This window comes from Homarus americanus, unplaced genomic scaffold, assembly GCF_018991925.1.
Source record: "Homarus americanus isolate GMGI-L3 unplaced genomic scaffold, GMGI_Hamer_2.0 scaffold56333, whole genome shotgun sequence".
In the NCBI taxonomy this organism is placed as follows: Eukaryota; Metazoa; Arthropoda; class Malacostraca; order Decapoda; family Nephropidae; genus Homarus; species Homarus americanus.
The window spans coordinates 12,997,615-13,012,614 of NW_024734940.1; positions in this window are offsets into that span (position 1 = coordinate 12,997,615).

The following is a 15,000-nucleotide window of genomic DNA, read 5'->3' on the forward strand; positions in this document are numbered from 1 at the left end:
CCAGGGGGGGAGAGAGGCACCTACAGCAGGAGTGCTAGGGGGGAGAGAGGCACCTACAGCAGGAGTGCCAGGGGGGAGAGAGGCACCTCACAGCAGTGCCAGGGGGGAGGGAGGCACCTCAGCAGGAGTGCCAGGGAGGGGAGAGGCACCTACAGCAGGAGTGCCAGGGGAGGGAGGCACCTACAGCAGGAGTGCCAGGAGGGGAGAGAGGCACCACAGCAGGAGTGCCAGGGAGGAGGGAGGACCTGCAGGAGTGCCAGGGGGGGGGGCACCTCAGGAGTGCCAGGGAGGGGAGGGAGGCACCTACAGCAGGAGTGCCAGGGGAGGAGAGGGAGGCACCTACAGCAGGAGTGCCAGGGGGGAGAGAGAGGCACCTACAGCAGGAGTGCCAGGGGGAGAGACCTAGCAGCAGGAGTGCCAGGGGAGGAGAGGGAGGCACCTGGCAGCAGGAGTGCCAGGGGGAGAGAGGCACCTACAGCAGGAGTGCTAGGGGGAGAGAGGCACCTACAGCAGGAGTGCCAGGGGGGAGAGAGGCACCTACAGCAGGAGTGCCAGGGAGGGAGGGAGGCACCTACAGCAGGAGTGCCAGGGAGGGAGGCACCTACAGCAGGAGTGCCAGGGGAGGAGAGGGAGGCACCACAGCAGGAGTGCCAGGGGGAGAGGGAGGCACCCAGCAGGAGTGCCAGGGGGGAGAGGGAGGCACCTACAGCAGGAGTGCCAGGGGGAGGAGGCACCTACAGCAGGAGTGCCAGGGGGAGGGAGGCACCTACAGCAGGAGTGCCAGGGAGGGGAGAGAGGCACCTAGGAGTGCCAGGGAGGGAGAGGAGGCACCCACAGCAGGAGTGCCAGGAGGGAGAGAGAGGCACCTACAGCAGGAGTGCCAGGAGGGAGAGAGGCACCCAGCAGGAGTGCCAGGGAGGGGAGCACCTGAGCAGGGTGCAGGGGAGAGAGAGAGGCAACTGCCAGGGAGTGCCAGGGAGGGGAGGGAGGCACCTACAGCAGGAGTGCCAGGGGAGTGAGAGGGAGGCACCCTGCTGCATGCCAGGGAGGAGGAGGCAGCAGGAGTGCCAGGGGGGAGAGAGGCACCTACAGCAGGAGTGCCAGGGAGGAGGGAGGCACCCAGCAGGAGTGCCAGAGGGAGGAGGCACCTACAGCAGGAGTGCCAGGAGGGGGAGAGAGGCACCACAGCAGGAGTGCCAGGGAGGAGAGGAGGCACCTGCAGGAGTGCCAGGGAGGGAGAGGCACCTCCCATGGCAGGAGTGCCAGGGGAGGGAGAGGGAGGCACCTACAGCAGGAGTGCCAGGGAGGGAGAGGCACCTACACAGCAGAGTGATGCCAGGGGAGGGGAGAGAGGCACCTCACAGCAGGAGTGCCAGGAGGAGAGGGAGGCACCTCTGTGAGGAGTGCCAGGGAGGGGAGAGAGAGGCACCTACAGCAGGAGTGCCAGGAGGGAGAGAGGCACCTACAGCAGGAGTGCCAGGGGGAGAGAGAGAGGCACCTACAGCAGGAGTGCCAGGGAGGGGAGAGACACCATGGTGAGGCCAGGGGAGAGAGGCACCTACAGCAGGGTGCCAGGGAGGAGAGGGAGGCACCTACAGCAGGAGTGCCAGGGGAGGAGGGAGGCACCTACAGCAGGAGTGCCAGGGGAGGGAGGAGGCATCACAGCAGGAGTGCCAGGGAGGGGAGAGAGGCACCTACAGCAGGAGTGCCAGGGGGAGGGAGGCACGCCAGCAGGAGTGCCAGGGGGGGGGAGAGAGGCACCTACAGCAGGAGTGCCAGGGGGGAGGGAGGCACCTACAGCAGGAGTGCCAGGGAGGAGAGGGGAGGCACCTGCAGCAGGAGTGCCAGGAGGGGAGGGAGGCACCTACAGCAGGAGTGCCAGGGGGAGGGAGGGCACCTGGCTGGCAGGAGGTGCCAGGGGAGGGGGAGGGAGGCACCTACTGCAGCAGGAGTGCCAGGGGGGAGGGGCACCTACAGCAGGAGTGCCAGGGAGGGGAGGGAGGCCCCACAGCAGGAGTGCCAGGGAGGGGGAGGGAGGCACCTACAGCAGTGGTGCCAGGGGGAGGGAGGCACCTACAGCAGGAGAGGTGGGGGAGGGAGGCACCTGCAGCAGGAGTGCCAGGGGAGGGAGGCACCTACAGCAGGAGTGCCAGGAGGGAGAGAGGCACCTACAGCAGGAGGCCAGGGGGAGGGAGGCACCTAGCAGCAGGAGTGCCAGGGAGGGGAGGGAGGCACCTACAGCAGGAGTGCCAGGGGGGGAGGGAGGTGCCGGCTGTCTCCCCTAACATGTCAGTGATAGCCAGGTGAGTGTCAGGCGGCCCTTCAGGATCTGCTCTATTTTGTACTGTGGTGATGGTAGTGGTGGTGGTGGTGATGGTAGTGGTGGTGGTGGTGATAGTTATGGTGGTGGTAGTGGTGGTGGTGGTGATAGTTATGGTGGCGGTGGTGGTAGTGGTGGTGGTGATAGTAGTGGTGGTGGTGATAGTAGTGGTGGTGGTGGTAGTGGTGGTGGTGATAGTAGTGGTGGTGGTGATAGTAGTGGTGGTGATAGTAGTGTGGTGTGATAGTAGTGGTGGTGGTGATAGTAGTGGTGGTGGTGGTAGTGGTGGTGGTGATAGTAGTGCTTGGTGGTAGTGGTGATAGTAATGGTGGTGGTGAAGGAAGTAGTGGTATTGGTGGTGGTGGTGGTGAAGGAAGTAGTAGTGGTGGTGGTGGTAGTAGTCGTGGAAAGTGACCCTAAAGACTATAAGGGTGTATTAACAACATGAACAAATAACAGCAACAACAAACAATAATAATAATAATAATAATAATAATAATAATAATATACCTACACTGTCAATGGATCTATATACTGTACATACTGAACCAATGTAAATATATAAAACTAATTAATCACTAACTCTCTACCTGTGTTATGAGGTTAAATATAGTTAACATGCGTAACTTAATGACCCTAATTAATCGGTGGCCAGTTAACTGCGTAATTAATCAGATGGTCTTAATTTCTCTATGTAATCTACAATTATATCATGAATTTATTTGTGATGCATCCAGGCTTTTAAAACTCACCTGAAGATTAGACACCTGTGATTATTTCACCCGGGATGGATACGAACCTAATTTTAACTTAACTTCTAACTCTAAACTAATCTAACTTAACCTAACTTATTAATACAGTGTGTGTGTGTGTGTGTGTGTGTGTGGTGCCACTATCCTTGTGTGTGGTGAAGGTGAGTGAAAGTGTTTGATTGTGGTGTGTGAGGTGGTAGGTGATGGTGGTAGGTGATGGTGGATGGTGGTAGGTGATAGTGGTAGGTGATGCAGTAATTTCAACAGCAGAAGCAGGAGCCATAAGCAGTGAGTAGCAGTACACACACACACACACACACACAGATATGCCATTCATTCACCTTCCCCCACCAAGCGAGGAATTCATTACTCTGTGAAACCATTACTCATATTTTATAGTCACTGTGTGTGTGTGTGTGTGTGTGTGTCCTCTCATTACCACTTACAGCTTATCGAGGTCATCAAGGCACACACCTAAACACACACACACACACAGACACACACACACACACACAGACACACACACACACACACACACACTTAAAGATAAATAAAATAGGTAATAGAGGAGAGAGAGAGAGAGAGAGAGGAAGCAGGTAGGTAAGGTGAATGCCACAGGTAAGGTGAGGGAGAGCAAGAGACAGATGCATCAAGGCAGGTAAGTAATTAGTAGCAGCATCACCAGGTAAAGTCAGATGTCTACCTTCCTACCTGGCTGGTGGTGGTGGTGGTGGTGGTGGTGATGGTCATGCCCAAATTAAGTCACCTGTGATTATTATCAATTAGGAGAAAGTTACCTGAAGTCTCGACATCAATTTCCTCATTCATTTCTATCCTTCGACTTGACACACACACACACACACACACACACACACACACACACACACATACACACACACACACACTCACACACACACACACACACACACACACACACACCTCCTTAAATGTCTGTCTGTACAAGGTCATATTACCATGTTAGAATCTGGGACACGCTGAACTAATGCATTATCTATATATATATCAGTAAGGTCTTGTCTGTATGTATGTATGTATGTATGTATGTATGTATGTATGGATGTAAGGTTACCACAGGTGATGTTTACGATGTTTTTCTTGTATTAAATATTGATAGATAACATTTAAGATTAACATAGGTGTGAACAGGTAAAATACAATCTAATTAGCAGCAACACAGGTATAAACATCGTTTAATTAGCAGTAGCACAGGTAAACATGATGACAACATTAAACACAGGTATATTGTCTGCCTCAGTCCCCACCACTACCTTCAACACCACCACCATTATCACCATCACCATTCTCACCACCTCACCCACAAGATCTAGCCTACCACAATCACCACTCACCATCGCTACTCACATACCCATCACCTACCACCACCATCCTACCACCACCACTACCACCACCACCATTGCCACCATCACTACCACCCAGGACCTACAGTACTGACCTCTCAGACACGATGACCCAGTTCGCCCTCTCACCCCCCCTACTCCCTCCCTCGTATGTGTCTGGCCTTTTCCGCTCTCCCTCTCCCCTTTGTCCCTCTCCCCTTTTTCTCCTCCCTTCCTACCCCTTTTCTTTCTCCCTCTCCTTCCTTTCCTCTCTCTCTATCTCCCCTTCCTACCTCCCCTCTCTTTCCCTCTCCTCTACCTACCTTCCTCCCTCCCTCCCTACCTACCTCTTTCTCCCCTCCTATCTCTCTCTCTTCTCTCTCTTCTCTCTCTCTCTCTTCTCTTCTCTTTGTCTCCCTTTCCCTCCACCCTCTCTCCTCCCTCTCTCTTTCTACCCTCCTCCTCTTCCCCTCTCTGTGTATGAATATATCACACCTGGCCTACATCCTCCTCACCTCTCCCTCTCACCTCTCCCTCAATTATATATCAATACTATTAATATATTTGAAATCGCATTATTTTTATTTTTATTTTATTAAGAAACTTTTAAGTAATATTATTATTTTTTCTTTTTTTATTAATTAACTTTGTAGAATATTTTTGTTATTTTATTTTATTTTTTTATTATTATTAAGAAACTTTTAGTACTATTTTTTATTTAATTTTTTCATATAAGACAATTATTTAATTTCTCTATATTGTATAAATTAATTAATGTGTTTTAATCTGTTCGAACCGAGGGACCTTAGGACTCGGGTCTAACTGAGTAACGCCTCAGCCACCGCCTCCTCCAGCAGGGACAGGTACTGGGTCGCATCACCTTCGTCAGGGCCGTCACACAGGTGAGAGTGTGGCCAATCTGCTGGCTCACCTTCTGGCTCTCTCTCTTCTTTATCTCTTTTAACTCTCCCTCTCTTGTTTATCTCACTATCTGAATTCTCTCTCTTCTCTCTCTCTCTCTCTCTCTCTCTCTGTCTCTCTCTCTGTCTCTCTCTCTCTCAGAAAATGTCACCAACAACAAATTCTTCCCATGATAAAAATACCTTCATGTTATATTTAGTTTAGGTCAGGTCAGGTCAGGTCAGGTCAGGTTAGTTTAGGTCAGGTCAGGTCAGGTCAGGTTAGGTTAGGTTTTTTCCAATCAATAATTTCCTCAGACACTTGTGATTTCTCTTCCCGTTTTCTTTATGTTTTGTTTAAGTGAATTTTCTTCTCTAAGGTGAGGGGGGTGAGATGTAGTCCCCTTCCAGCTCTTCCCCTTCCTCTCCTTTCCCTACCCTCTGAAGTCTCTCTCCTCGTCCCCTCCTTCAGTCACCCTCCAATAACAGTCCAAATCTTAAATCTCTTAAACTTTCACCTTCGTCGGGTTTATTCAAGAACAGTGAAATAAAAGTAAGAATAAAAGTAAGAATAAAGAAAAAAAAGAAAAGTAACCCCAAGAAGAAAAGGGGAGAGAGAATGAAAGTGAGTAAATGAGAGAAACGTAACAAGAGAGAAAGTGAGAGAGAAGGGAATATAGAAAAGGAGAAAAAAAGTGAGCGAAGAGAGAGAGAATAAGTGAGAAAGACTAAAGGAAGTAGAGAGAGAGAGAGAGATGACAGACCCAGATGATAAAACAGAAAATTCAAGGAAATGAAAGAAAATTATACCAAAGAATGATGAATGAGGACAGGTGATGATAATGGTGGTGTAGAGAGAGAAAGAGAGGAGACACTGATAAGCCATTACACACACACACACACACACACATCAGCTAGACATTCGACGCCTGACCACCTGAAGATCAGCCTCCTCACCTTATTTCACCTGATGATTGAACACCTTTACGCTACTTAGGGGGATAGGTTAGGTTAGGTTAGGTCAGGTTAGGTTAGGTTAGGTTAGGTTAGGTTTCGTTAGGATTAGTGTTAGGGTGTCTAATCTTCAGGTGATCATCATACCTCTATTCCACACCGACAGATCCACTTCTACCTGTCCTATCAAGTTAAGACGACCACAGCCAGGTAAAAGAAGACAATTACCTAGTGATTACTGAACACTGGCGAGACAAAACGTTACTATAATTGGCGTTTATGACGAGGTACAGGAAGTGAACATGTTGGCTGGCTGTGATGTTTTTTTGTGTGTGTGTGTGTGTGTGTGTGTGTGTGTGTGTGTTAATATATGTGTGTCTGCGTGTCCCTGTGTGTGTGTGTGTGTGTGTTTTATGCTGCTATGTATGTACCTTATGCTCCTGTGTATGTGTGTGTGTGTGCGACTTATAGTGTAATGGTCAGGATGCTCGCCTCGCAAGTGAGTGGGCCGGGTTCGATCCTCAGGCAGGGTGAAACTATGGGCAAGTTTGTTTACGTCATTTGCCTCTGTCTACCCAGCAGTAGTGGGGACCTGGATGTTGATCGTGTTCAGGGTAATGGTTAGCCAGTGCAGTTGGCGAGTTGTCCGGTCTTCTCGAACTATTCGTTAACGCTGGGTCATGCAGCTCGTTAACTCAGGGTGTGGTTGTTGTGTTGGCGACAGCTTCTACACCTTAAACAAATTCACACCTAGGTGGTCCTTGGGCCGGCCATCCTCATTACACGAGGGGCAACCATTATTATGTATGTGTGTGTGTATTATTCCCCTGTATGTATGTATGTGTGTATTATTCCCCTGTATGTATGTAAGTGTGTATTATTCCCCTGTATGTATGTATGTGTGTATTATTCCCTGTATGTATGTATGTATGTGTGTATTATTCCTGTATGTATGTGTGTATGTCCATAACTAGGGCGATGGATACATAAGTTATATCATCCCAGAAACACACACACACACACACACACACACACACACACACTCACCAATTACCCTCACACTACAGTATACAACCCTGCATTAGTGTTAAGATCCCTTTACACCTCATTAACATAACCCTCGCTTCGCTGACTCCTAACGTGAATGCTCCTCTCTGATTGGTCGAGGAATTTCTCACCGTGACGTCTTTTTTGCGTAATCATTCACGATCTGGAGACCAAGGTGTTAGGTTGGAGGTGTAAGCGACCACAACACCTTCCTCTTCCTCTCCTCCTCCCCCTTCTTCTCCCCTTTCTCTCCCCTCCATCCTAGGGTCTTATATAGGTGCAGGTCAACTCAGGTCAGCCGAGGTCAGGGTGACGTGAATCCTAACCTCTGATAGATGGGTAGGAGGTGAAGAGGTGAGGAGGTGAGAAGAGGAGGTGAGAGGGAGGTGAGGGGAGGTGAGGGGGAGGGAGGTGAGGGAGGAGTGGGGTGAGGTGGTGGAGTCACGTTCTGTTGCCACGACTCATTGTACTGTATTCATCTCCCAGCTGATAGTGAGTGGTGAGTAATGGTGAGGACGTTGGTAATGATGGTGACTGATGTTGGGGGGTGGTGATGGTGTTGGTGATAATGATAGTGATTGATGATGATAATAATAACAAAAGTAATAACGATAATGATGATGATGATGATGAAGGCTGTCAAATTCACTACTAGTTGAACCAAGGAACACAACTGCCTCACATGAAGATTTATTTAACATGTAGTAATACAGTGTCTCCTCCACCTGACCCACTACAGTGTATGATGAGGCTCACCCACCTTAGTGCTTTGACCTCCGCCCGCACGCCCTCCACGCCCTCGTTCTCCCCACCACGTCCTCATGCCTAAGTTCCCTCCTCGTTCTCGCTCTCTGAACGCCCTCGTTCCCTTCACGCCCGCACGCCCTCGATATCTCCGCGCCCTCGTTCCCTTCACGCCCTTACGGTCCCCACGCCCTCAAAAGCCTGTGTGGAAGATGGCAATGTGGAATTAAATTGACGTCTTCCTTCCTTCCTATGACCTTCTGTCTGTAAATCTGTCTGTCTGTTTCTTTGTATTTACGTCTTCTCTCTCTCTCTCTCTCTCTCTCTCTCTCTCTCTCTCTCTCTCTCTCTCTCTCTCTCTCTCTCTCTCTCTCTCTCTCTCTCTCTCTCTTTAATCGCCCCACTTAACCTCTCTTCCCTCACCTGCAGGAACCATAGAATACCTCGTGTGTGTGTGTGTGTGTGTGTCGTGGTGCCCCTGGCGTGGAGGTCATGGGTCATAGGTCGTAGTGAAAGTCGAGGCCTGAGGTACCTCCCAGCCTCGACAAGTGAGGAGGAGGAGGAGGAGGAGGGAGAGGAAGAAGAGGAGGGGGAGGAGAAAGAGGAGGAAGGTTTAAGACTTCACTTGTTTATTTAAATGACTTGTGAACTACTTAACCATGGCTGACCTAGAATGGGACCATGGATTGATTTGGTTAGGTTAGGTTAAACTGGGTTAGGTTAGGTTTGACCACCACCACACCTAACCTGCCACACCACCACACCCCTAACCTACCACACCACCACCACACAAGTCCCAAGACAAGAAGCCCTTCACTGTGTGGTAGATAGTGGTGGCGGTCAGGCGATAGTAGGCACCCCTCACTGTCTTATCCCAACAGAGGGGAGAGAGAAGGATGAGGGATGGTGTAGATAAGGGGAGAGGGGAGATACGGGGAGGATAGGGAGAGGAGAGGGGGAGGAAGGAAGAGGGGAGGAGGGAGAGGAAGAAAGGGAAGGGAGAAGAGTGACAGAAAAATGAAGAGATAAAGAGAAGCAGAACTTTCCCTCCCCAGATATTCCACCACTCTTAACATCGTCACCACCCACTGCCACCCACCAATACCGCCCACTACCACCACCCACCCACCCATCACAATGAGCCATTACCACCACCCACTAACCCCACTATCCACCCCAACCCACCTGCCTGACCCACGTCCAGACTTTCCCAGTGAAAGTTGTTCGAGCACTTTTTATCTCCTGACCAGTGAAGAGAATCTGTTGTTGTAATCCACCTTCTCTCTCTCTCTCCCTCTCTCTCTCTCTCTCTCTCTCTCTCTCTCTCTCTCACCCCTCTCTCCTCTCTCTCTCTCTCTCTCTCTCTCTCTCTCTCTCTCCTCTAGCCCCCCTCCTTCTCATGACTCAAATCACCCAAACCTCCCACAATGCCAGGGAGTTTGGTCAGTTCTGGTCATGGTACTAACCCCCCTTCTTGGTATCTGAGGAGGGGGAGGAGGGAGGAGGAGGAGGATGGGGTGAAAAGGAAAGAGGTGAAAAGGGAGGTAAGAGGAAGAAAGGGGTTGGCCGGGAGGAGGGAAAGAAGAAGAGGAGGAAGAGGAGGAGGAAGAGGAGGGGGAAGAGAGGGAGGGGGTGGTAGGTAGGTACCTTGGTCCATCACCTGATCCTGGTACCTCACCTCATCTCACCCCCAACCCCCCACTTCCCCCACCTCTCAGATACCTTCAAGGTCTCCTCTTCCTCCCCTTCCCTCCCCATCTGCCTCCCTCACCTGCTACCCTCACTTGTCTCCCTCACCTGTTGGTTGATCTGTGGTACTTTAAACACCTGTAATCAACGTACCACAAACCCCCCCCCTCCCCTATCTACCTTAAAACTAACATCTACACTACATTTATAAGGAGATAATTAAATAGATTAATTACAAATAGGGAGAGAAAGGGAGGGAGGGAGGGAGGGAGGGAGGCAGGGTTAATCAGCTGACAGAGTACGTATCATCCCCTCCCTCTCCCTCCCTGTACACCTTTGGTGACGTCACCAGCCGCACCCATGCTTAAGTTATGACGACATCAGTGACGTCATCTACTGCAGGTGTGACGGAAGGAATTTCACCAATTGACCAGAACGAAATTTTTTCCTAAAAGTACCACAATATTTTTTTTTATCGTTTTCTTTGTATTTTCTTGAACGATTTATAATTTATTTATTTATTTTATTTTTTGTATTTGCATTCGGTTTATTGATTTGTAATGTGTGTGTGTGTGTGTGTGTGTGTGTGTGTGTGTGTGTGTAATTCTCACACACACGCGTCAGGTAACTAGCGATAATTTCCTCGTATACGTCACACCTGAGGAGGCTCTGACGAAGGAGGTGACTCAAGAGATGTTCCGTGTGTCACCTGTCGGGGGAGGTGGGTGGAGGGGTGGTTCAAGGTGTGGTTGTACTGTGCAGGTGTGGCTATGGTGATCTACAGGTAATGTGACGTGGTGTGGCTGGGGTGTGTTGCAAGGTGTGACTGGATTTTGTGTGTGTGTGTGTGAAAGAGAGAGGCGCGCACACACACACACACCTCAAATATCCGAACAAACACATTCCAATAAAACGTAAAACACACACACACACACACCCTCCCTCTCCCCCCTGACACACAAACACCACCAAAACATAAACAAACACAAGAATAAAGGAGAACAACAATAACAATAATAATAAAAACAGGGAAAAGATGAGAGAGAGAGAGAGAGAGAGAGATAACGTAAGGTAAATTATTGCAAGATGGCCCCTGATACCCCACCTGCCCACTCACCCCACCCACCCACCCCACTCAACCCACCCACCCCCACACAGCTGCTCGACTCGACCCTCATACACCCATTTCAATGTCATTTTCCGTCAATATTATCCACTTACAGACCAGTTCAACGCTTCAGGCATCAACTAGGCTAAGGGAGGACACGAAGGATATTGATAAATGAGGTGAAAATGGACGTAAAAGACACACAGATAGTGAAAGTAGTGAAGGGGGGGGGTGGATGGTAGTGGTAGTAGTGGTGGTAGTATTTGGGAGTGGTAGTGGGGGGGTGGTAGTAGTGGTAGGGGTGGTGGTAGGGGTGGTGGTAGGGGGTTAATGTAGTAAGTATAAGTCTGGCGTCGCTAAGGGCTTGTGTGTGTGTGTGTGTGTGTGTGTGTGTGTGTGTGTGTGTGTGTGTGTGTGTGTGTATGTGTGTGTGTGTGTGTGTGTGTGTCCTCTTTTACCCTCTCTTTCTCTTCCATTTTACTACCTGATTCTCATTTGCTCTTTTTAACCCCTTCTTCTTCTTCTTCTTCTTCTTCTTCTTCTTCTTCTTCCCACAATCAGAGTTCCACATAATATCAATCCAGACTCCTGCTCCTCCTCCTCCTCTCCTCTTCCACCTGCCTCTCACCTATTATGCCTGCACCTACAAACACTTTCTTCTCCCACAATGACAACCCACCATCCCCCCACCCCTCTCCTCCCCCACCCATCCCCAACCCCTCCCCTACGCAATGACACTTAGCATCTCCCAGTTCTTCACTTCCTGCACAACCCTCCCCCCCCCTCTTCTTCCTTCTCCCCCCCTCTCTATCATGCCAAGACACACAGACAGACAGACAGACAGCTAATGACAAGGTAAATACTGCGCCTCGATGGGTTAAGGAATGATGATAATAAAATAAGGTCCAGTAACACACACACACACACACACACACAGGAAGGTTTTTCAATTACCTGTGAATAGCAATATTTCCGGCCCAGATAACTCACACTGAACCACTGGGATGTAAACATATATATGATTTATATATGAGAGAGAGACAGACAGACAGGTACACACAAACAGACAGACAGAAGAGACACACACACACATAGAAACAGAGGGAAACACACAAACAGACAGACAGAAGAGACAGGTAAACGGAGAGACCTTAACCACTCTACGGTCTCGTCTCCCAGGTTTGACTACACCCCGTACATAACAGCCTTCGTCCATCCTATATAAAAAAAAACTCCTCCTATATATGACTCTCCACTACACTATATTAATCCTGTAGACATGTAGTGGAGGTATCTAAATTATCCTGTAGAGTCTGAGTGTAGACTGTAGTGGAGTTATGCATGCGTGTTGTAGTGGCGTGGCGAGGCGTGTAGTAGTGGCGAGGCGTGTAGTAGTGGCGTGGCGAGGCGTGTAGTAGTGGCGTGGCGAAGCGTGGAGGTCAACGCTACACATCAAGGCTGGGGACTGGACCCGGGTGAAAGTAGTTCCTCTGCGCCACTAAAAACTACCGTACTACTACTACTACGTCGCCAACACCATCTGCACCATAACCTAACCTAATCTAACCAAATTCAACTTAACCTAACCCAACCTAAACTAATTCAACTTAACCCCAACTAAACTAACCTAACCTAACCCGGGTCACGTGAGGGTCATACTTGGCACCATGTGTGTGTGCCCTGGGCAGGAATACGCAAACAACATTCCTCTTACTCAACCTGGAAATGACCGATGGACCGTAATGGCGGAATAGCGAGTCATAATAGATTGCCCCGGAGGAGGCTAGTTTATTGGGCACCCCCTTACATCCTGTGCAAGGTGAAGCGCAAAAGCGTTTACAGCGCCCATCTGGGAAGCATGCGGAGTTCATGCTTGCCTTTATGACTCATGCATTAAGGGGTAATGTACTACGCCCCCGTCACCTTCCCCTCCCCCTACAGTACACCCGACGAGACTTCGAGCAAAGACACTCAAACCAAGAGATAGATATATAGATAGATTTATTGATTACTTGACAGATATTTCGGTGACGCATCCTCAACTAATATCTAGCAAGGGAATAAGACATCTATCCATCTGTTTATCTATCCATCCATCCATCCATCTGTTTATCCATCCAGCCAGCCACCTAACCTACCTATCTATCCATCTATCTATAAATAACTAAAATCACCCCAAAACCCCTAAATAATAACAGTACTATGACTCACCAAAAGGCGCTGGCAATAACCTTGAACTTGGGTCAGCCAGACGTACAAACACCCTAATAACCTCTAATCCTTCACAACATCACAACAACAACCTAGATTAATATTTATAATTCTTCATAATATTTTGTTTTATTTTATATATATTTTTTATGAGTTAGAGATTTTTTTAAGGTTTATTGGGAAAAGTCGTATTAATTTTGAAGTAAACAGAAGGTCCGGTACGATAACTTGAGCTGTGTTAGGGAGGAGGGGGAAGGTGCCGGCTGCTTTTGTCAATACTGGCCATACACGCACACAGACATATACACACACACATGGACATACACACATACACACACGTACTACTATCACTCATCTCTCGTTATTTTAAGCATATGAGTCACTACCAGACATTGACACAGACGTTGATGATGAAAATAATAATAATAATAACCAAAAATATAAACAACATTAAAACACCAGCGTCACCATACAACCACACACAAGACAAACAGATATACACACTCACCAAACACACACAAACTGGGTATATTTAGGCTTCGTACACACACACTCATATTCATACATACATACATAGAGGCACATACACATTTTCACACATACTGTACATATACAACACACACACACATACAAACACAGACATTCAAACACACTGCTTCTATTGTTGGTGATTGTTATGTGGCGATAAAAGGAATGTATGTGTATTCATAATGTGTGTTTGTGTGTTTTACTTCTTTCATTATTATCTCTCTCTCTCTCTCCCTCCCTCTCTCTCCCTCCCTCTCTCTCCCTCTCTCTCTCTCCCCAAATGACTCACTCTCTCCCCCGGCGCCAGTACCCATATCTCTCACTTGGTGACTCACAACATGCTCGTGAATCTCCCTCACCAAGACCATCTCCCTTCGTGGTGACTCATCCCCTCCCTTACTCACCATTCATGGGAAGTTTACCTCACTAGTACTCATATTTACCTCACCTCCCTACCTCACCAATGTTCACGCTCTGGCCTGGTGAGTCATTGGATCTTACCTATACACCATAGCTTACTGGTGATTCACCATTTTGTGACGTAATATTAATACTGCACTCTCATAGGCTCATTTTGTGACGTAACACAAGGAAAGTATACTCTGATTGGCTCATTCTGTGACATAATACAAATAAAGTACTCTGATTGGCTCGTTCTACATATCTCGAGGTAAACGCATTGATAAATATAAATACTCATATTCTGCAATTACATAAAATACCAATAGGATGAGAAAAATAAAATATATATAAATAATATTTTTACTATATAAAATTTTAATGGCTGAGAGTAGTATACATACATACATACACACATTCATACATACATACATACATACACACATACATACATACAGAAAGGCTATCACAGGTCTGGTTTCCTCTGCCGCCATGGGTCGTTAATGAGTCAGAATATAGAGAAAAAAATTATTTATTCATAAGGAAATGGTGATGACTCAGCTTATGAATAGTGTGTGTGTGTGTGTGTGTGTGTGTGTGTGTGTGTGTGTGTGTGTGTGTGTGATTCATCCCATAACTCCAACACAATGCAACACAACACAGACTACAACACAGCAACATAACATAGCAACACACACAGCATCCTCTGGTTACGGAGACGCAAGCATGACTCAGGAAGCGTCTGCTGACTCACATCTGATGCATGACTCACAAGCAAGTAACACCAGGGGGCCTCTCACCGGACCCAGGGGCCACACTCTCACTCACCAGGCTGAGTAAACATGGATTGGTGCACGTGGTGGTGATGCTGCACGTGGTGGTGGTGGTGGTCGTGGTGCACGTGGTGGTGATGCTGCGTGGTGGTAGTGGTGGTAGTCGTGGTGGTGGTGGTAGTGGTGGTGGTGGTAGTGGTAGGAGGGTGGTGATGCTG